Source organism: Catharus ustulatus, chromosome 3, assembly GCF_009819885.2.
Source record: "Catharus ustulatus isolate bCatUst1 chromosome 3, bCatUst1.pri.v2, whole genome shotgun sequence".
Lineage (NCBI taxonomy): Eukaryota > Metazoa > Chordata > Aves > Passeriformes > Turdidae > Catharus > Catharus ustulatus.
The window spans coordinates 17,265,853-17,288,827 of NC_046223.1; the positions used below are offsets into that span (position 1 = coordinate 17,265,853).

General features: G+C 38.8%; 1 protein-coding gene across 1 annotated transcript in view; it reads right to left on the bottom strand.

Moving 5' to 3' along the window:
- The window catches only part of ALK (ALK receptor tyrosine kinase), a 320,839-nt gene that overhangs the window by 201,870 nt on the left and 95,994 nt on the right, over positions 1–22,975 (bottom strand).

Consider the following 22,975-nt stretch of genomic DNA (forward strand, 5'->3'; position numbering starts at 1 on the left):
GCTACTCAGCCCCCTGACAATGTTGCTCCACACTGCAGCAGCAGATACAACAATCCACAGCTTGTGATTCCAACCATCTCCTTCTCCGGCTCTCTAGGCTTCCTCCTTTCCTTGAGCAACTCTAGAGAAATACAGTTTAGTCTCACATTAGAGTGAGGAAATCTGTTGCCACCTTCTCTGGTTTTTATCATTTATGAAACTTATTATTTAGACAAATCCACATGCATTTAGGTTTTTAAACTAAATTTCAAGGAAAGCGAGAATACATTTTCCAGTCAATTGACTACTATACCAACAGCACAGTCTCTTTGCAGATAAAACTTTGCTCTTGTAGATTTTGGCTTTGTATCAACTTAGACTGTAAATTGCAAACTAATGAATTTGTATTGGCAGAGGAAAACATTTCTGCTTTTACAGACTACAGCATTTACTAGTAAATAAGATTACTAGGAACAATTCCCAGTTTCCCCAGCAACTTAGTTACTTGTCTCTTACAAGGTTCATTGTTGATTCATTTCTCTCTGTGGTCCCAGTGTAATGAGTCTACTCCTAACGACCAGAAAAAATCATAGTAACTGAATGCAAAGTTTTGTGAGTCCTGACATTCTGAAAAGAATATACCCAAGTGTTGGGCACAGGAGTTGGTTTTACCTTGATGCTGCCAGAGCTATAGGTTTCTGCTTAGAACCATCTCTCAGAATTATGGCATGCCCTTTCTATCACTAAGATGAAAATAAGATAATCAGAACAAAATAATTACATATCTTTTCAGCCCTCCTGCCATCTCCCCATATTGTAAAGCCATGGAGGAGCCCTTAAGTTGTGAAGCCAGAATTACTGCACCAGTGGGAGTCTGTCTACAGCTATGCAGCAGCAGCCTTGCCATGGAGTTCCTTGTCCCTCCCCTCTCATCAGTGCCATCCAAGTGCATTTTGTTCAGGATAATGGGAAGACACTTGTTTAACTTTCTAAGAGCTCAGCTCCCCAAGGCAGTTTTGTAACTTGAAAACTCCTTACACTTGTCTCTGATCTTTCCCAATTGCAAACAAGTTTCGTGCAGCAGTCAGAAACATAGTCAATTATAAAATGATATACCAGCTGCATAATCAGCATGACCTGCTAAACCTACACTGTTGATAAAATGTAATTAAGGGTCTTTATCTGCATTCTTTGAAAGCTGGTGAATAAAGATGATCCAAGAGTAAAATGGTATTTTTACCCAAGAAGTGAATTAAGTCATACTACTTCAATAATAAGCTTCTCAAAACCACAGATTTGAAGTATATTCATACACATTAAATTATTATGATAACAACTTTTAGGAGACTTGCTAACTCTCATTCAAAAGGAAAGCACAAATCACTTTGCAAACTATGAAAGAACACCACCAAATCAATGAAATGACCTGTCCAGATTAAAAAGTCCCATTTGTAGCAAACATTCTAATTATAAAATAGCACACATCTACTACAACCAGATTTTTTACAGGCTATTAAGCACATAACAGTGCCCAGGTATCTCAATCCCATGGAAATAAAGGAGAGTTAGGTTCTGAAAAAATAATTAAATAAATCCAGTATTCCTTTTAGATTATTTGTTTTTAAGCCAAGAAAATAATTTTCTGTATGTTAAATTGATCAGGACTAACACTAGGATGAAGTGAAGTGCAGCCATTTAAATGTATCAGTATGAAAACTGATAAAAGAAAAACCTTTAACAGAACACTTTCTTAGCTTCTCCTACTCATTGCAATAAAGTATTGAAGGCAATTAAAGCTGGCATTAAAAAAAAAGAACAAAGAAAAAGAAAATTAAAAATTAAAAGATCCATTTTTTTATAGAGATCAAACACGGACAAGGCTGGAAGTTGGTTTAGGTGGCTTTTCCATACCTACACATTAGAGTACTCCTTGCACCAGTCCCTCAAAGGGAACGTTCCAGCACGAGTGTCTGCTAAAATACCTCAGACATGCTGAAATTCTGGTTTCATGGCATGGGAGCTCTCACCTTCAGTCTTAAACAAAATTAGAAATGTTATCATTGTCATTCCCAAATTAGGTCCTCCCCAGGGTTTAGTTCACTAGAGGTCATCATTAATTGTGGCAGTCTGCGTGGCTGTTGAGATGGTGCAGGTAAAGAAGCAGGAGGGGCTTTTGCAAGGGCTCCACAGAGATGTTTATTTCAGCCACACGTGTAGACAGTCCAGAGTCAGGGGCAAAAGGCAAAGGCCAGGTCAGGGTCCAGGTTTAAGTACATGAGTGTTCTGAGGCGGGGGAAACATCAGAGACCAGGGGCATGGGGCCAGCACAGAGGTGGGGTTAGGGCACAAGAGCTAATGGGGAAACAGGGTGGGAGTGACCGAAAGACTGAGGGACAGGGAAGGGACATGGGCTGGCCCAGGAAACAGAACAGGGAGTCTTGGGTTACAATATAGGATGTGACCAAAAGTATCTATTCTATCACCCTCTGATGAGACCAGGTGGGGCAATGATCCTTATCTCTGTGGGAGATATTCTGCTAATGGGCCATCCATTGAAACCAGGTGGGGCATTGTTCTTTATCTTTTCACAACCCATCCTTCCTCCAGAGAGTCATTTTCTGCTAATGGCCCATTAAGTCCCACTGTGGGACTGATAAAATTACTGCATCCCATTGGAAGTTGTTCCAGCCAGGGAGAAGAGCCCAACATTTCTTACCAAGATAAAAACTGAGTTTTTGGGACACTAAGGGAGCCCCTTTCTCCACTGGACTCCAGAGGGAAACCGGATTTCTCCACATCACCACTGGACCTTTGGAGGGAAACTGCACCTTGTACAGGAGCACTGCTCCAACTGAATCACATCTGTCACTGCAGGAGGATGCAGCCACCATTTAATGGGACTGCTGCCAACACCCTGCCTGACTTTGTCAGTGTTTGAGGTTTGTGCTTTGTAGTACTGTATTTCTATTTTAATTTCCCTAGTAAAGAACTGTTATTCCTAATTCCCATATCTTTGCCTGAAAGCCCCTTGATTTCAAAATTATAATAATTTGGAGGGAGGGGGTTTACGTTCTCCATTTCAAAGAGAAGCTCCTGCCTTTCTCAGCAGACACCTGTCCTCCAAACTAGGACACAGGGGTACATTGGCCTGACAAATCAGGGTTAGCTGTTCTGAGAGGGCAGCTGAGAGAAGCCTCTTGTGTCTCCGTAACTGGGGATGTCTTTCCGGGTCTCTACAATTAAGTACATCCTTTTAAAAGTTAGCATCTCTAGGGAATTCTGGTTTGATTCCTAACAATTTACAGGGGCAGGTAAGTCATTTTACAAAGCTTCTCTAACAGATACCTAAACATATTCTTACAATCACCAAAACATAAAATAAAGTTTAGATTTTTTCATGTTTTGATGAAATTCTGTAAGATGAGAGAAATTTCCAGAACTTAAGAAGTGCTGATCCCCAAATTTTCATGTACTTCTAAGAAAAGCATGGATTCCTATCAAATAGAGCTAATATATTTCACATTTGCATGTTCTGGTCCCAAGTTAAACACAGGAAAGGAAAATTAAATTGAATAGGACCATGTTATCACATTTCAGGACTTGCAGCCAGGTTTGACAGTGCAAACTGCATGATAAGCGTTCCTTTTTGGAAGTCCAGCACAGTTTTGATGTCACATACAATATGGTTGGTTGACATGAACAAACACCAAAGATGTTAAAGGAAGTTACTGCTATTTTCTTTTGGTTAAAGAAAAGTTGAGCTTGCCAGTATATCAACTCTCTTTAGCTTTGCTATTTCCATTAATCTCATTAAGGTGATGAATGATTCAGTAAGACTTGACTTACAGAGATCCCATGCAAGTTTTACAGCATTAAAACCAGTGAAGTAGAAGTTTCTGCACACAAGAGCTCACAAACTACTTGCTCTAAGGACACGTATTGCTCAAAACACACCAAAGAAGACATGTTCCTTTTTTACGAAGATGGCACCGTATTTAACCATGAGGAGATATTTCAGAATCCAAGCACAAAATAAAATAAAAACAAAAACCCCCAAGAAACTTCAAAACCGAAACAAAACTACTCAGATTTGATTTAGCTGAAAATCTCTATGACATAGAAAGTACAATGGAGTAATTGCATGAGGTCTGTGGGTGCCAGGTTCCTATGTTTGTAAACCCATTTTTAGGCACTATTTATCAAATGATGATGGCTGGGTATGTGAACTATATTAGCAGGAGCAGAGCCCTTGATTTTACTTGTTCTTTTCTTCAAAAGGTCCTTTTCAGAAGTTTGTTTTAAAGAAAATATCTCCTTACGTGTACAAAATTAATTTTATCAGACCAAAGGTTGTTTATACAAGCCCATTTACATTTTCCAGTTGTCTTGATACTACTTTTAACAAGAATTTTTTTAAAAATCCAGGTTTATTTCATATAAATCAGTTACCATAATTTAATTATGTCCACAATGTTAAGGATAACTTGTAATTGTAAGATTTGCTCACTCAGGATAATTACCTCTGTCAACACTTTCAATTTTTTAAGGGACAAAAATACATTTGCTAGAGTATTTCAATTTTTCACAGCTGACATCTTTACAGGGATTAAATTTTTTAAGTGGATAGCCCTCAATAAAAGCTAATAGATTCCAAAGAGAATTTGGATGAGTTTCTGCTCAAGCAGACAATTCAGAGAAAAATCAGCCCAAGTAAAATGCTATAACATGGAATAGTTTTTTCTGTCTGCCTGTCTCATAGTTCATGCCAGGCTGACATTGATGAGCTATGTGGCTTTCTGTCCTTTTTACAACATGTTCGTACGTCACTCAACACTGTGAGGAGTAAATGTCTAATTACTTTGATACTGTAGGATGAATCAGCAATAAAAACTTTATCTTCAGTTATCACTTGAAAGTGACTCTCAAACTTCCTGGGCTGAAAGCACAGAACTACACATAGGACACTCAGCTACAGACACCATTAGAGCTGGCACGGGCTGCACAGGTTTTAACTGTGATGAAAGTATCACAGAAAAAAACCTTGTTAAGGAACTTTACCCAGTTAAAATTGAAACCATAGAGTGGGAGAGGCCTCAGAAGATCATCTGGTCCAACCTTTCATAGAAATGGGAGCCTAGAGGAGATTATCTAACCCCTTGTCGTCTCACCTTGAAAACAGCAGTGGAGAAGTTCTTCCAGCCAATGATTGTTACCACAAAAAATATAATTTTGCTCTCATCTTTATAAAACTTTTCCCAGTGCAACTTATTTCTGTTGCCCCTTTTTCAAGTGCTGGCATGCTATAGTGAGGTTTCCCCTGAACCTTCTTCTCACCTGGGAGAAAAGATCTAACTCCTTCAGTCTTCCCTCGTATGGTAGGTTCTCAAGCCCTTTGATCATCAATATTATGCTCTCTGTAAAGAAATCAGGTCTACATTTTTGCACGTGGGTATGCATTTCTAATTTCAGGGGAGGTCAGAGAAGTTCTTGTCCCTGAGAAGAGCACCATTAAAACCATATTAAAGCACTGAAAACTCGATTCTGTTCTTTCTTTGACTTTGTTCACTACTCAGCAAAATGCCTTCTTGTTAATTATCGACTTCATCATCGAGGGACAGTTTAATCACAAGACTGTCTGCAGTTCAGGCTATCACAGCAGTACTAGCAGGGAATTTTGCACTGCACATAATTGGCCAGGTAATTAGAATACAAATCCTTAATTGCTCAGTTACCAAATGTAAACGGTGCAGCACACAGTGCTTGACTGGCAGAGGACTTGGGGGAACCAAGGCAGCTGCCAAGTGCCAGCGTTTGCTCTTTCACAGCAGAGCACAGCAAACAGCACGGGTGGCTTACTGAGCCCCTGTTCTCCTGTGGGGTGTGGGAAAGCCTTTCATTCTGAGGTGTAAAAAGAAATTCAACAAATACACTCTATTTCAGGACATCCAAGTCTACTTGAAAATAAAACCATAAAGCCAGGACTTTTGAAAGGCAGAGGAAACCCAGCACCCTGCAACAATGGCAAGTCAGAGCCCATATACTGGTATGAAACAGCACTGCTGCCCAAACTGACCTCTCTCTGGTGTGGCACGGGCTGCTGTTGCAGTCTGGGAACTCAGTACAGGATCTGCATGGTCTGAGCTACAGAGATTTTTCAGCTCATCATACTATAAATGGATGGGTGCAGAATCAGCCTGCCCTAATATCTGTGTTATGGATAATGCAGAAGTTACCACTATAAAGTGTACGCATAACAATAACACCAGTTCCTCCATTTGTCGATGGATAACGTGAAGTGCTGCATCAAAATTATCTAGATTACCAGCCCCCTTCACTGGAAGGCTAAATCACAGATCTCATATTTCATTATCTTTGTCTTATTTCTATGCTAAAAGCATTTGTGGCCTGTATTTATTTGTTCACATGTTCTTTGGTCAGCACTTCCTTCTCCTTCAGCTAGACTTCCAACACTTGCCTTTCTTTCTTCAAATATATTTATAAACATCAGCATCTACTTCTCATGGCAGTAGACCGAAAAGGGCTGTTTTGTAATCTCACCTGTTGTGGCAAGACCCATTCTAGGAGCTCTTCTCTACACCTATTTCCATTTCACATTTCCTTTATCTCAAACAGAGCAAGGCTGGTATAGAGCACTCTGCATTAGGCTTTGTTACTGTTTTTTGCAATGGCAATAGAATATTCTTCTCTCTTCCAGAAAAATCTTCACCAGCCTCGTAGCTGACTGCTGTGACAATTAACAGACACTCTGAACTCTCTGACAGCTTCTACTTAGAGCCAGTAATCCCTGCTTGGAACACAAATTCTTACTCTGCTCCACATACAAGATTTTTCATTTTCTGCTACAGTTATTGCCTCCAGGATTCCAGTCCTAAAGGCATCACATTCTTCCTTACTTTATTCCACTATTATATTAGCAATGCCTTTCAAGCCCATGTGGTCACATTTATTCCACTGCTTCTGTGTTTCCTCCACTGTCTAGAGGCAATGACTCATAAATTCTTGTATTGGTTGGTCCAACAATCCTATGCCTTTCTCACTGCTCCTCCTTCAGGAGTTTCTCTCTTCAGCTTGTGAGAAATCCACAGCAGCCCACACAGGCTTTCCAAAGGCAACCACGACTTGTTTGTATAGGAAGAAGGTAAGACATCTCCAAACACAGAATAGAGCTGATAAAAATTATCTGGTTTTTACTTGAAGGAAGCTAATTTAGGGCATTTGCTACTTGTTCATGTTCCTAAATTAAACCTTTCTTAAAGGAATAAAAAAACCAATGTCAAATTCTTTAGCAGACAAGCCCTTCAAGAAAGCTGCTTTCTGGGTGAGAACAAAGGAAAGTTTTGCAAGAAGCAGCTTCTTGCTTCTTGTTTTAGTGCCCTGGTTATGTTAAACCTGCCCAATATGATTCTCATTGAAGGAGTAGTCATGAGCCAGACAATCATTAGGCAAACTCAATAATGTTTATATTATTCAGATATAATCAGAACCTGCTTGTTCTTATCATTGTAAGGTGTTTGAAAAGCAGTGTTTATAGCAGAGGGCTTAGCACCCACTTCTTCTAGTGCAAAGCACAGAAGATAAAATCCTGGACTCTCCATTTCTTTGTAAATTTGATTCAGTACAGCACACTTTGCTGCAGTCAAGGAAACCCAGCAGTAAATGCATCTTTGTATCCTTATTTAACTAAGTGCAGTTCAAGAATGTTCTCATTAGCTTACAAGAGTTATGAAAATATACCTCTATATTTTAAGATTTCTAAGACCCTTAGCTTCAGTCTTTGTACTTAATTAAAAAAAAAAAAAAAAAAAAAGGAAACTCCAGATTTAAAAAATTCCATTCTTACTGGAATCTAATAGACTCTGGAAATCCCTGATGATAATCTCAACCTCCCAAAACTCAATATTTCTTCCAATTCTTTTTCTGCTTTCAGAAATAAACCACATGCTATTCCCAGTCTAAATACCTATCCATTCTTCCCTCAAAGACAAATTACTAAGACACTCTTCCTACTTTTGAAGTACTTGGCCTGCATAAAAAACCCCTGTGATGTAAAAAATTGTACCTATTTCACTGGGTATTTTGTACTTTGCAAAGTTACCATCTCTTCTTTTTTTTTGCTGTAGCTAGGAAGTCATACCAGCAGGATAAACTAACATAATTTATCTTTAATCCCCAGCCCTCCAGTCTTCACTTACTCTGGCATGTTCTATTAAACTTTGTTCCTCATTGTAATATGATTTCAATTCAGTGACTAAATGTATTTATTTTGAATTAAGACTCTCCACTAGACAAGGTAAATGCTAGTAAAACCATGGCCTGTATCATGGTCCTGAGTCAAGGGAAGGGGAAATAAGAAATAGTAGTTCAATCCAGAAATTAGTTAGGATTTAACTCTTTTCTGAAATCATTGCAGCAAGACCACTCTTAATGCATTTAGCAACAATTAATTCTCAAAGCCAAAACAGCTGCACATTGCTGATGCTCTCCAGATGCAAGGTAAGGAATTAAATCACGGGATAATTCAATTGGAAAATTGCTTGTAATTATGGAGAATGCAGCGTCTGCTTGACTCCTCATGGTGATTGGTAGTTGCTTTAAGAATAGTGAGGTAGTCTGTGCAATGCATGGCGAATACAAATAAGTAGCTGTGTTATGAGAAATCTCATTTAGTTTCACAAAGATATGGTTTTAACATGATTAAAACTGTATTTGCTGACATTAATGATAATCCGTTTTCACTGTCCCATTACTGCCAACGGCCCACAGTTGCACACAGAGCAGCAATATTCACTGATAGCACCTTCCCTCTGAAGGAACTCTGAGTACTTTGTGAACATGCAGAACACGGTCCTACTCTAAACAAGGACCCAAATATGTTGGCGCGTCTCGCCTCATTTCAAATACGTGCATGCAAACAGCCTTGGTCCAACAGGCCATTTAAAACTCCGATGCCACAAGGCTGATAACTGCTGGAAATGAAGAATGATGCTCCTTCACTTCAAATATTAAAATTCTCAGTAGCAACAGAGGAGAAGGCTGCCATGAGGTCTAGTCAGAGACCCTCTAGTACTGACAGCATGGAAAAACCCAAAGGAAACTGGTCCTTTGGACTGGCAGCTACTGGTGGTGAAAAAGAGCCATCTTATCTCTAAACTGAGCACATGTATTCTGAAAATAACAGGATGATGCAGAATTTTGCCATCTTTTGTAGAATAATTTTACCAGAACTGATCCTAATTAGCATTACAACATGTGACAGAGTCTGCTCACTATTTTAAAGTTGGCAAACTGAAAGACGAAACAGCTGCTGTGCGTGATCACATTCCTACAGAGTCAGTGATTGAATGGGAGAAATACCTAGAAATACTGATTTTCTGTTTCATGGCTTAACCATTAAAACACACAGCTCTCAGTGTATAAAACTCCAGTTATGGTAGCAGTGGTTACTATGACATTACATTATCTCTGCTTTAGCTACTGAAATGTTTGCCTGATTTTCTTTTATTTTTACTTTAAAAAGCTTTAACAGAAAAAACATTAGAGAACAAGAGATCAATTATTTACAAGTTGCTTCACAAATCAATCATCCAGTATCAAAGTTAAAGTTGTTATTTTTAGCAGTATTAACTACACAATAATTAAAATTGATTACAAAGTCACAACCCCTCATTAAGTTGCTGTCAATTGAGGGAAAAATTCCTCAAAAGCAATTTTTTTTCTTTTAAGTGATTGTAAAAAGATTCCCATCAATTAAAGAGACATCTGGTAATATGGAAAAGGTGATAAATTATCTCATTTTTCAGTGCTAATACTTTGTAGACCAAAGGTAGTGGAGAAGAGAAATTTTTATGGTCTTATCTTGTACTGAAAAGAACAAACAGCCTTGTGTGGGGCCACATAGACCAAATCCTGCAGAGACAAGCCTTGCAAATCTAACCAAGACTTTAAGCCAATTCTGTAAGTATTTGGGCAGTCATAAGAAATAAAGAAGTTCTTTGCATGTTTTATTGTAGCAAAAACCACCACAAAACTAAAAGCAAGCGAAAAGAGCTGCTGCTATGCTTGCTCTCATACCTGCAGCAAAGCTTCCAGTGAGAGAATGCACATTTGTATCACTTTGTGACAGTGTCAGGCTTTAAAAATTATCCCAGACTTTAGCCCAACAATAAGAAATTGGGAGCATATTCAGCAATTTCGCAAACAAGTTTATTAAAAATGTGGGCTAGAAAAATGCCACTTCCTGAAGTCTGTACCCCTTCATCCAACAATACCTTCAAAGGACAATACATGGTAACAATCAGAGGGGAACAGAGCAGCCTTTTACAAAACATTTTTTAAGAAAAATCAGCAAAAAACATCCCCCGGCAAAACACAACCCACACACAAATAAACAAGGTGCTTTGATTACATTTGGGAGTGAAAGAGGCTAATCTGCAGTTCACTCAAGTTGCTGCAGTTTGTATTACCAATAGTTTTAGCAAAAAGGAATTGTTCAGTAATTCCATCTCATTTTTTAAAAGTTTAGCTCGCTGGTAAAAGTAGTGTACTAAGTAACCACTCAAGTAACCGATAAATCTGTTGATTTTTAAGTCATTTAGGTCATTCCTGATGCAAAGCCCATTACCTGTTTTGCACTCAGGGTCAGTTTTGGTTCCCCACCCTCTCAAAGAGTTAATGGATATAACATTGACTGAGGCACAGGGCAACTTATTTGTTCCTGTAATGAAGTACATTTCACCTGCCCACCCACAAAGCACTCTGAAATGTATCATTTCATTCAGATAAAATAAAAACCCCCAAAACATAGTAGAGAGTGGTTAAGGGCATTGTCTCTAATGTGCCTCTTTTCCATACCGCCAATTCCTGTCTCTTAGTCTCTTAATTCAGGGACATCCCAGTCCAGCTCATCAATGCAAAAGAGCTCTCTCCCCAAGGTAAGCAGTGCTTTTCACCCAGATGAGGTCCCTCAGCTGTTTGGAGCTCAGTTATTTCAATTACACTTTGTCACTCACTCCATAATGACAGTACAGCTCAACAATCACTCAAGCACTGACACTACTCCAGCATATTCTTATGGCTGCCCTTACCTGTCCAGACAGACACCTTCCCCTGTAAATCAGTGGAAAGAAATGGATGCACTCAGCTTCACACCACACTAACCTATTACACAAACATTCATCTAAGCAAGGAAGCAAATGCACAATACCAATATTGGAAGCATATTAGTTCTGTCATGATTTTGCAAGGGTGTTTCTCCTCACTGCAAGGAAAAACTGAACACTGATTCCCAGCATTTCACCTGGAGTGAAACTCTTAGTTATGGCAAAAGCCCAGTCTACAACAGAACAGGACACGTAGTGTTAACAGAACCTGACATTCAGCTTCAAAATAGTCAGCATTTTAACTTCTAGTTCTTGAGCATTCTTTAATTTTAAGGTAATTGGGAATAATACTGAATCCAAGCACATCCAGAAGTCTCCATATTCAGTTCAGCCTGACACATAACAAAAATCACTTCTTGGACAGCAAACACCTGCCATTAACCACCTGTTTTGCAAGTTGACCACAGAGAGAATTGCCTGAAGGAAATCAAGCAACCAAACAACCCTGAAAAGGCCTGGAGTACATTCTCATCATCCTTCCCTTCAAAGCCGTTACAAAATTATCACTAGCTTTTTTTCAGTGTAACTGGGATCCAGATTGTATGTCCTCTAATTAGGTAATCAAATCCTTCAAAGATAAAAACTCCTTCTACACCTTATTCACCTTTCTCCATTGATGGATAAGAAAACCATAAAACATATGCTACACTGGCAGACCCACTTAAAGAAATTGTCCTTAAAGAAACTTGCTATTAAAAATGTTGATTGTTGCTGTTCACTCAGCTGTTGCCACCAATTGCAAATGGCCTAGCATCTTTAGTAAGAAGTTGATTTTAGAACCTATTCTTGCTTAACAGATACCTCTTTGCCTTGGTTAGTCATTGAGAAGGTCATTACTTTGGGTGTAAGCCACAGCTTCTGAAATAAGTTATATAACATTTTGTAATACCCTCTTATATTCTTGCTTTTTGCCCTTAATTAACGATAAAACAAAGATTAACTGTGCAAGCTATTAGTTCTTCAGAATTCGCAGTTTGTTAATAACATGATAACACTGAATATATTGCCCTTAGACAGCTGGATAACTAAACCAATGACTACAAAATTACAACAGCTTTCCCTACTATGCAACTGGGCACTAAGGCCATCAGAACAATATTTTCTTTTTCCCCAGTTTGAGAAAGTTCAGTTTGTAAAATCCCCAGGAGTGTGCCATAGCAAACTTTCACCTCGAATGAAGTGGCCTTATTGACATATAGAATCAACTCAGGCAGGCAGACCCTGCCCTATAGTCTGAGGGAATGGAACTGGTTGGGACAAACAGTGGTGTAGCCTCAACAGCTTATGCAGGAAGCATCAGCCTGAGACCATGGGAAGTAGGATACTGAGAGGGAGCTATCTGGTCAGGTTATGGAGAGACGAGAGTATCCATGGGAGTTGGTATGTTAATGGAGTTATTATAGAATAAGTCATGTTTCTGGTTCTTGTCCTCAGTTGGTTCAGGGTCTGTCACATATAATGTTGTGTTCATGATGGGACCCCTGCCCTCAGATACCCCTGTATACTGTTACACTCAAAACACCCCCAGGTCTTTGGCTCTTGCCCCTCAGTCCATGTGGGTTTTATGTCCAGGTTTTTTATCCATTAAAATTATTTATTCTATAGGCAACTCCATCATTCCCATTCTCTATTTTTGCCCTGGCTGGACCAGGCTCTGTGTCGCAGCAAACCGGACTGCAAAGTAGTCTGAAAAGCTGTTATTTTAGAGCAGTCAAATACAGAACAACCTCTGTCTCCTTCTCAAATTCTTTCACACCTTCAGGAAAAACACAGAGTGGAATTACACCTGCATCCTAATGTTGTTTTAACATGGGCTTTTTGTTTCTTCCATGCTCTGAATAAACACCTTGAAAACAGAACATCCTTGAACCTTCCGCTCAAAATCAATACCGGACCTCTGCAGCTTGGGCTTTTCTCTGATAAACAAACCTACTGCGACAGGTGAAAAGGAGTTGTGATCTAACCTTTATTATGCTGTTTAAGTGCCTTCCAAAGCTCTAAATTACTGCCAGAGATCTGTGGTACACAGCAAAATGCTTCCCTTCAGTGCCTGACCTTTCCACTTCCCCACTGGAGGCACAGGAAAACAGCAACATGTCTTCCGCTAAAAGCAACACACAAGGTGAATTATTGTAGTTCAGTCCTTCATCAAGTTTATCCTTTTAACACAGGCAATGGCAAGTGACAAATCTTCTGCTCCTGCTGTTTGAACATATTTTCAAATGTTGAGAAATCTACTCATCACCTTTTTTACTCATGTTTACGTGAGATAATTTAGAAAGACAGCCTCTCCCAGAAGAGTGGTTATATCATCTCATAGACATAGAAGAGAAAAAAAAAAAAAGAAAAGCAGAACAATAGCTAAAAGCCCACTATTACATTTTTTTAATTCATAAGGAAATGTCATTTAGAAGTAAGTAGTCCTTGCTTCTCTCATCTCTGTTGTGACACTGAAGCATTCAGCTAACAAGGCTGGCTTTCATTTGACTTTACAACTGACAGGAACTATTAATGTGAATTATAAATGATTTTTTTAAAAACAGAGTATTTTAACAAAAGATTGTGACTTGTATTTAACTTTTATAAAATCCTGTTTAGCTGGGGAAGGTAAAAGATGAAGGGCAAGCGTTTCCAAACTGCGTGCATTTGATAGATGAGAAAGCCTGAGCTACTGGGACTAAAGGGACTCACAGGGACTTAGAGAAAGCGATTCCCTCACCATGAGCAGGACACACAGTTTAATTTATTGCACCGAAGGGAAGTGTTGTTCAACACAGGAACAGGGTCTAGGAGTGGAGGACTCAAATCAAAAAGGAGATACTGTTGTGTGTGCCCCAGCAGAGTTACAACATAACATGGATGGCCACGGTCTATTGCTTCCCTCAGCTCACAGTCTCTGGCACAGCCTGCCAGAAGAATGAGAGAACATCTGGGGAAGTCCAGCCATAAGTTTTCTTCCCTCTCCTGCTCTCCCAGTATGGCCATTCTCATCTTCATGCATAATACAATCTGTTTGATCACTGTGCTCTCAACACAAGCAAACAAAGAAAACAGATGAAACTTCAGGGATAGTTTCTAGCTCATAATTAAAAGGATGATTATTCATTAGAATCTAGGCAAGTTGCTTGGGGCCCCCAAAACAGGCATTGCATGATATTATGAAATTTATTTTTTAAAAATGGAAAACAGAATTCTCATTCAACATCTTGTCTTGAACTCTTCAACCTTCTTTGATTATTTTGAGTGGGATAAAATAAGCATGCTACTGTATAAGAAAACAACTAAGCTCAGAGGTTCCACCCTCTTCAAGGTAAAGGTAAACAAAACTACTTATGTGAGCTTTAATATTTACAATCTCTGTAAGATTTAACCTCTGAAGGCACAGATAGGGGAGTATTTCTTGCAACACCTCTGAATTAGCACATGCAATTGTGAGAAAAATTGTGATATCAATACATCCTTTACAGAACTACATCTAAACAACTTGAAATTAATCAGAAAACCAAGGACAGAAACATTAAAAGTCAATCTTCTCTTTACTCAGATTTACCAAAATGGTTAAACTGTGCTTAGGTTTAGCTCCATCCACACTAAGATCCTGACTGAATCATGGTATTTTTTCTACCATAGTTCTAGATCAACAATTTCTTATCTCTGATTAATTAGCTGGATCTTGTTCTTGGCAAGAGTCACAGCAGTAAAACCTCTTAGCTTTTAAAGTTCTGTTGTTTTGTATTCACCCAAGCACAGGTGTGTAAGACATGTACTGTAATAGAACATTGAGGAGAAGAAAAACAGCAAAAATACTTCAGTTCTTGTCAATTTGATGATGTTTTTTACATAATCTCACAGAAGAGCTGCATAGAAAATCCCACATGATAGCATCTATTCACTACCAGTGGACCAAGCCAAATTCATGGAGAAAACACTGAGAAGTAACAGGATCCAATAATTGTTAGTAGTAGTTGAGGTGCAAGGGACACAAGTTTGGCCCAGTGGGAAACACAACTCACCTCGGGCTACGGATTTAATCCCACTCTGTGACAACAGGGAGAAACCCTTCTCCCAACTCCTCAAAACCATACCAAGCTTCCTAGGTGAAGTGCCAGAGAAGCATTATTGTAGCATTTGGCAACAAATATAGTTAGCTCATGCTTGGTAAGGATCACCAAAATGCAGCCAAGGGGCTGCCAGGCTCAAAGTCTTTGCTGACACTTCTTTAACATACACTGACTTTTTTTTTGTGTACATAGCCATATGTGTGAGCTGTCACTGGCATGGTAAAAAAATAAACACACAGAAAATAGAAGAAGCAGGTAGGCTAGAAAGAAATCAAAACTACCAAACAGCTTATTAATCCATTGAAGACTTTTTTGTGCAAATGTGAGTCCAATTTTAAAAACCCTCTGAACACAACATGTGCATGGACATACACAAGCATTTCATGATTTCCACTACAGAGGAAAAAAAAAATTATGTGTGTTAATCTGGTAGTCTTTTCCTATAAAAAGGTCAAACACAGCCAAGAGCAGGACACACTTCCCTCCAGCTGTCCTTTTAATATGCCTCTCATCTTGCCAAGGAGAAACTGTCATTAGGAGTGAGAAGGAGACCATTTTACAACCCATTTATTCTTCATTGTCTGTGCCTTTTCTGGATATACTTGTTGGAGTATATTAGTCACAGGTATGCAGCAAGCCATTAGAGCATACTAACATCTGATGCACACTGAAATTAATTTTTCTTCTTCAGCTGGGGGAACAGACTGCTGAATGTTGCATACAAGTCTTCACTGAATTAAGGAGTGAACAAACAAGATTTCTAAAATCAACAAACCCACGTGTTTCTCCATAGTCTGTATAAATACATACCTACTCTATAAACAAACACACTGTCCTACAGTGAGACAATCATTTGCCTTTTTAGAGCAGGTTCATTAAAGGGAAATAATTTTGCAATAGCAAAGCACAAGTGTAGTCCTAATGAGAAGAGCAAGCTGCAAAATGCTAGGAACACCTGGTCCATTTTTTGTACTGACACAGCATGAGATGGAATCTGATCCTTATAAAAAGACTGTATTTTTCCTTCTCCACAGCCCACTAGACCCTGGAAGCAAGTCTGGTTTGCATTTAGTGTCTTAATGTTGCATAATTTCCTATGGGTATGTGTTGTAACACTTGATAAGTTTATGTTGCCAAATTGAGTCTCATCATCTAAATCTCATCTAGAACAGCCAGAACTATTTGCTGTAAATAATATTTTTAATTCTAAACCCCCCTTTCTGTACAAATAACTTGATAGTCATCCCTACAAATCCATAAATCTCTCATTTGCAGTAAGACTGATGAATAATTTTCAGTCTGTGTTACTTCCAGACCTCACTTAATTCTTCTGCTGTTTCACTTGTGCTATGTAGCTGATCCTTCAACTCACACACAACAATTATTTCCACTGAGTCACTGACTAAATCTTAAAGAAGAAAATAACTAGTAGGAAACTGAATCCCACTTGAACTAAATGAAAGTACAAAAGTCCAGAAGTTCACAAATCTTCATGGGATATGTGCAGATTATCTGAAGGCATATACATAATAAAACTAGGGTGGCATCATATCATAGCAGTGATATTTTTAAGGACTATTCAGCCATCTGAATTGAACCAGGATGATCCACATTCTTCTTCTGCATTAGAGAGAGGGATGCAATAAAGATTCAGGTCTGCAAGTTTTTTGTCAAAATTTGTGACAGGTTCAAAAGCATGTTTTTCTCCAGATAGAAATTCTCCTGAGAAAACAATTCTTGGTTTGTTGTTTCTTTTTCCAGGCCTAAGGTGTCAGGATCTCAAACTCCATGTAACGATTTACTAAATAAGAATACCTCTGATAGCTTGTTCAAAAGACACATAAGCTGGATCAATTCTACAAGATCAAGGCATATCCTCAAACCAGTATAAGAATTAATGTAAAGAGAAAACTTTTGTCTGTCGAGTGTCAGCCCAGTTACACTCCTTACTCTTTATTCTTTCCCTGGTAAATAGCTATCTTTTTCTAAGATAATCCCGTCCCCCCCCTTTTTTTTTTTGTGGAATTTTAAGTGCTACAACTATATTTTCTGCTTGAATTTTACAAGAAAAATAACTTACCACCTACTTATTTCTTGCAAGCTCACACTGATTTATACTCTACTGTTTTGTTAATAAAGTGATAATCTGAAACAAAATATTATTTATTATCTTTTATTATCTGCCTCATTCTTCTTTGTCTGAGGAATCATAAATTAAAGTCAACAGCCATTTTATAATCCTGCAGTTCATTATCTCCCATTTTCTAATATGCTCATTGCCTTAGCCTTGCTCCATTTCTTTAGTAATAATTACAAAAATTAAAATCACATTAACACAATATGTTTTAGAAGTTCTTGTTTTAGAACTTACATAAGAGCTTTTCAACTAATCAGTGGCTGGTTAGGGCCACTGTCCTCATTCATCTCCCAGTTCTCCTGCCATCCTTCATCAAAGTTTAATCTACATTTTCCATTAAGAAGTTGTCTCAACTGGTGTTCACATTTGCACAGGGTGGCTTATTACTTTTTTTTATTTTTATTTGCAATGGTGGTCATACCTCCACAACTTATTTCTTTATCTGAAATTTTTGTCAAGCAGCTGCATATTTTCCTGTTCCTGAAATCTTCAAATCACAGAAGAAGAAACTCACTTACTCGATCTAGAATCACAAGATTTGAAAGAGGAGCAGGCAACACATTTGCATAACCATAGTCAGGAGCAGTCAAGACTCTAATGCTTCCCATTTAAAGTTGCATTTATGGTTAGAAACAGATCACTCTGACATTTGATCAGACCTGGACTCAGTTTGCATGCAGTTGTTTTTGGTCCAGCCGCTACTGGTCCTGCCTCCTTAAACAGAAACAGTTAACTTTGTAGTAGTGATTCTCCCTCTTCCTTTTAAGATTTGACTCCCAGTGAAGCCCCAACTGTGGTCTCAGGTCAGGGACCACAATTACTGCCTGCCAAAGTCCCTGGGCAGCACAGCATTGCAGGAAGCTGAACCAGTGCTTCTCCGGAGGAAGGAAAATACCAGCACTGCAATAAGCTAACAGGAGAGGTAAATTCTGAGATTTGCTGATGACTCTTAAACCATCCCTGACGGATGTCAAACTCAGGGCTGTATCCTGGAGACCCCATAGAACAGAAAACTCTGTGTTTGACTCAAGAGTTGAGAGAAATGGAATTTATGGATGGTTTGACCCATTTCAGGTTTATCAGAGAGGCAAATGGCTTCTCTACCTTGCATATGACAAAAACATACATCCACACAGCTGAAAGTGCAATTTCCTTGGCCTACAAATTCTTTCTTTCTAACCACAGACTGGGTTGTCTCATCTGCCTCCTTAGGAAATACTGCCACAGCTGCAAAATCTCCAGCTCCTCATGTTTCATTACAATAGACTGTAGTGCATTTGCTGGTATAATATATTATGAAGGGTCATGAATAATTAAAAATTAATCACACTTGTCAAAATAAATAAATGCAGTCAGTGATGCAGAATGCTTGAATTTTTTATAGCATCTTTTTGCTTATTCATGAATTAAAAGAAGTCTAGTAATCCACAATGGATTGCCTACTCATTACAGCATGTACAGGCCCAATTCAGATCCCAACAGTGGAGGTTTTCCTGTCAGTCATTAGTACATCACTGGGACTTTAACCTTAAATCTCTGACCCTGCAGAAAGTTACATAGGTTACACTTGGAAATGTGAATTACTCCAGCAGATCTTCAGGGGCCTAGCTGGCAGACACCAGTGATTCTCTCACTCACTGGTCCACTTACAAGATGGGGGAAACAGAGGAGCATGAAGCATTTTAACATAAATTTTAAAAAATCAAAACCTTGATAGCATCTCTAACCTACATTTCTATAGGCAAACAGTCCTGCAGTTATTCCTACCAAATACTTGATATTTTTTGCATGGTTTGATAGCATTCCCAAGGCTTTAACAGAAGAGCAAATAATAGCAAATGTTTAAACAGCAACTTTTCTCTGACTCTCTGAATTGGTTTAAAACTGTTAATGCATTTCTACCATTTTTCAAAGGGAACCTAAGCCCAGGCTGGGAGGTGAGTGAGGAACACATCACCACACCAACCCTCTCAGACCAAAGAGCCATTAACTTTAAACATTTGGCTCTGAGAACAGACAGCTGGAAATAGAAAATGAAAAAGAATGTATGAACAGAAAAAGCAAACAGTTGTCCCTCACCACCCCTGGCCTTCAGGGACCGGTCACATGAGGACTTTCTGAAGCAGAAAAGATTCTACAGAGAATTTAGTAGCTCTAAGTATTTCTTCTTCCTGCACATATCCTGTCAATTTGCACACCCACAGAAGGTTCCAGCAACAACAATACTCTAGGAAAAAAGTTCTAGTTTCATTGTTTGTTAAAAACTGAGGGATCTCCTTTTGTTTTGCCTGACATCTAATAATTTTGCTTGATGCTGTTCAATACTGTATTAGAAGAAATATCAAATATTCCTTCTGTACTCATCCTTTCAGTGCTTTACAAACTCTTGGGAGTTTATGAATCTTTATACATATTTTATAAATTTCTGATTTCTATACAACCTAGCATGTATTCCTTTAGATGCCTCTTGCAGGCAGGGTAGCCCTATTCAGTTTAAGTGTTCCTAGAAGACAGCCATTGCATACTTTATCATCTTTGTTTCCATTCTTTTAAAAACATTCCCAGCTGTACTAAAAGTTTTGATGCATGGGATGTAGAACAGAAGACTGAGTTCTAAATACAGCTGCCCCACACATTTATACTACAGCATGCTGTTCCTATTTTCCACTCCCTTCCCAGTAAGCCCCCAAATCACATTTATTTTGTGACTGCTACTGAGGTGATGCTTTCACAGCTCTGTTCTTACCCTTAAATATGCTTAAGTGACAGTAACCAGCTCAGAATCTGTCTGCACATATCCCAAGCTCTGATTGTGTCTCCTACCACCTCAATTCAAATAACCTGCACTAAATTTCACGTGCCACTATTAGCTAGTTAAGCATCCCTTTTCAATTCCTTGCAAACTAGACCTTCAATCTTTTACCCTGAATAATTTAATATCAAACTCTACCACCTCACCATCCATTCCTATCCAGGAGATCAATGATTTGTGTGACACTACATGCTGAACATGCCAAGTGAGTGGATTGCTCAGCTGTGACTGCAACCAGATGCTGAGACACCAGGAGTTAGCTCTTCCTCTAGGAGGCTTAATTCATGCTGGCTTCTGATTTCTTGACACTGAGCTGTATCATGCTGCTGGGACAGGAGCAAAAATACATAAATTTTTCCAATGTGTCTCTTTGGGAGATCTACCAATTATTTTCTACTGAACGTTCTACAGAAACCCATGTGTAGTCCAATGAATCATACCAGAGGCATTTGTCTCCATCAATGTCTTGCCATGACTTGATAACCAAGTGACAAGGATGAGCTAAACCATCCCAAAATCTAGTTAAGCTATCTGTTTATCTCTGTGCATTACTGTCTGCAAAGGAGATGAAATGAGATTGAGATAATTGCAAGTACAATTTGCAGGAAACAGTGGGGGTTGGTACTACTGTGCTTAATTATTTCAGATTGAAACAGACCACACAACTATCTGTGCCAAACAGCTGTAATTAAAGTGATTTAAAATAGAGAGATGCTAGCTCCAAGTGTTGATTTTCAAATGAGTCTTTATACACGCAAGAGTTACAGTCATCGATGAGTTGCAGACCTACAGATCTACTGAGAAAAAATTACCATTATGTCCAACATGCCTGGTAATTTAAAAAAACAAGCCCACACATACACAAGCAAATAAACCATGCAAAATATTCCACCCTAATGCCCCACAAATCTAAATCCACTCAATCAATTTGACGCTGGTTACCTGCCCCTCAGAATAGAGGAAAACAGCAGAACACAAGTTTCAGCCTAAATTGCCTATATTCCAGATGAGAACTCCCAACCTTTGGGCTTAGAAATAGAATTTTAACCCAATAGGCAATTGCAAATCATCAATCAATACCACCTTTGGTTTTGGGCTGCAAGGCCAGCTAACAGTCTCCCTTTCTTCTGCTTTGATAGATATATAAAACTGAGTTAGACAAAGGTATAACTTTACTGGAAAGGTTCCAAAAGAATCATACACTGACAACATGTAGCACCATGGGGTCCTGGCCAGGGTCTTCACCTGGAACAAAACATTTACTTCCTTGTGGGTTTTCCCTATTTTTGCCCCCACTCCAGGAAAATGACAGCTCTTCTTCCCAATTCAAAACAAGGTTTTAACTCCTAAATTTCAGGGGCAGCCAGCTTGCACTAGAATTTAAGAAAAAGAAGAAAAAAGAAGAAATTCTGATTTACCTCAAACTTTCCCTGAACTGTACCTTCGTAGGAAGGCATTCAGTATGCGTGTGGGTGTTCATTGATGCAGAAATTAGAAGATATTTGCATGCAGCACAAATGGGGTCCATCTGCTTTACACACGACACAGATCACACCAAAATGACGTGGTCTGCTGATGAATCAATGGGCCTTAAAAGTTAATTTATAATGGCTATCTGGGGAAAAGTACTATACTATTGGTATGGATGGGAAAATAGGATATGAATGAAAACAGCACAGAAAATTTCCTCAATATTTGCCTGAACATAAGAACTGTCACAAGCACTCAGAGTGCAGCTCTGCAAAGTCAAGTTCTGTCTCCAATGCTGGCGCCTAAGAGAAGAACCCTTCCACTTGCAGCCTTTGGTCTAAGAGGCTTCTTGACTCTAAACAGACTATTGAATTAAACATCCTGTGATTAATGTATTCTGCAAGAATTCATCTGATCTTTCTTTAAACACTTCTGGCCCCACAACATTAATTCGTGTATTTTATTAGCACCATTTATTCAGGTACTACATGAAAAATGTCTCAGCTTACTTGTTCTAAATCCAGAACCAACTTCACAGCTGCTTTCCAATGCTCTTCAATCTGCTTTTTAAAGACCTCCTAACCCCTGCCATCAGAGATTGAATAGTGAATCTTTGTCTGTTTAGTTTTTCTTACTATGGGAACTGCTCCATATCCCTTGAAATTTATGTTGTCCTTCCTGACACCTCTTTGCTTTCCTGGATAAAATTCGTAGCTCCAAATCCCCCATTTTCATTTTGGTAGGTCCATTCTCATCAACACCACCTTCCAGAGAAAAGTTCCAAGCAGGTGTCACTAACAGCTGAAAGGATGTTAAGAATTTTTCTGCTTTCCCAGGATTAGAAGAGCACAAATAACTAAAAATCTTTCAGAACTCACAGTCTTAATGATATATGTTGCAGTTCACATATATGATCATTAAGCAGGAAAAGGAAAAGGAATTCCAACAAACCACTTTTTTTTTCCAAGAAAAGAAAAAATCCTGTTGCACTCCCATCTTTTGAGACCTCCTAGCTCTCTTTAGAGACAGGATCTTTTTTTCTTATATTAAGGACAAAGCCCATCTTTGTTTTCTTACCAAACAGAGAACCTAAGCCCTGGACAAAAGGATATTGCCTAAAATAGTCTGCAAACACACAAGTGGTAAATAGGACCTAGAGCAAAGATAAGGCCAGACTCTTCCAAACACTGAATGACCTTAAACACAGGCACCATAATACAATTTCCATCCAAATATCATCCATGCCATGGGCCAGCCCAATTCAGATTTTGCACAAGACTGTATTTGATATTTCGCTCCCTAGATATATGATGGAGCTTGCCTTTAGGTGAAAGCA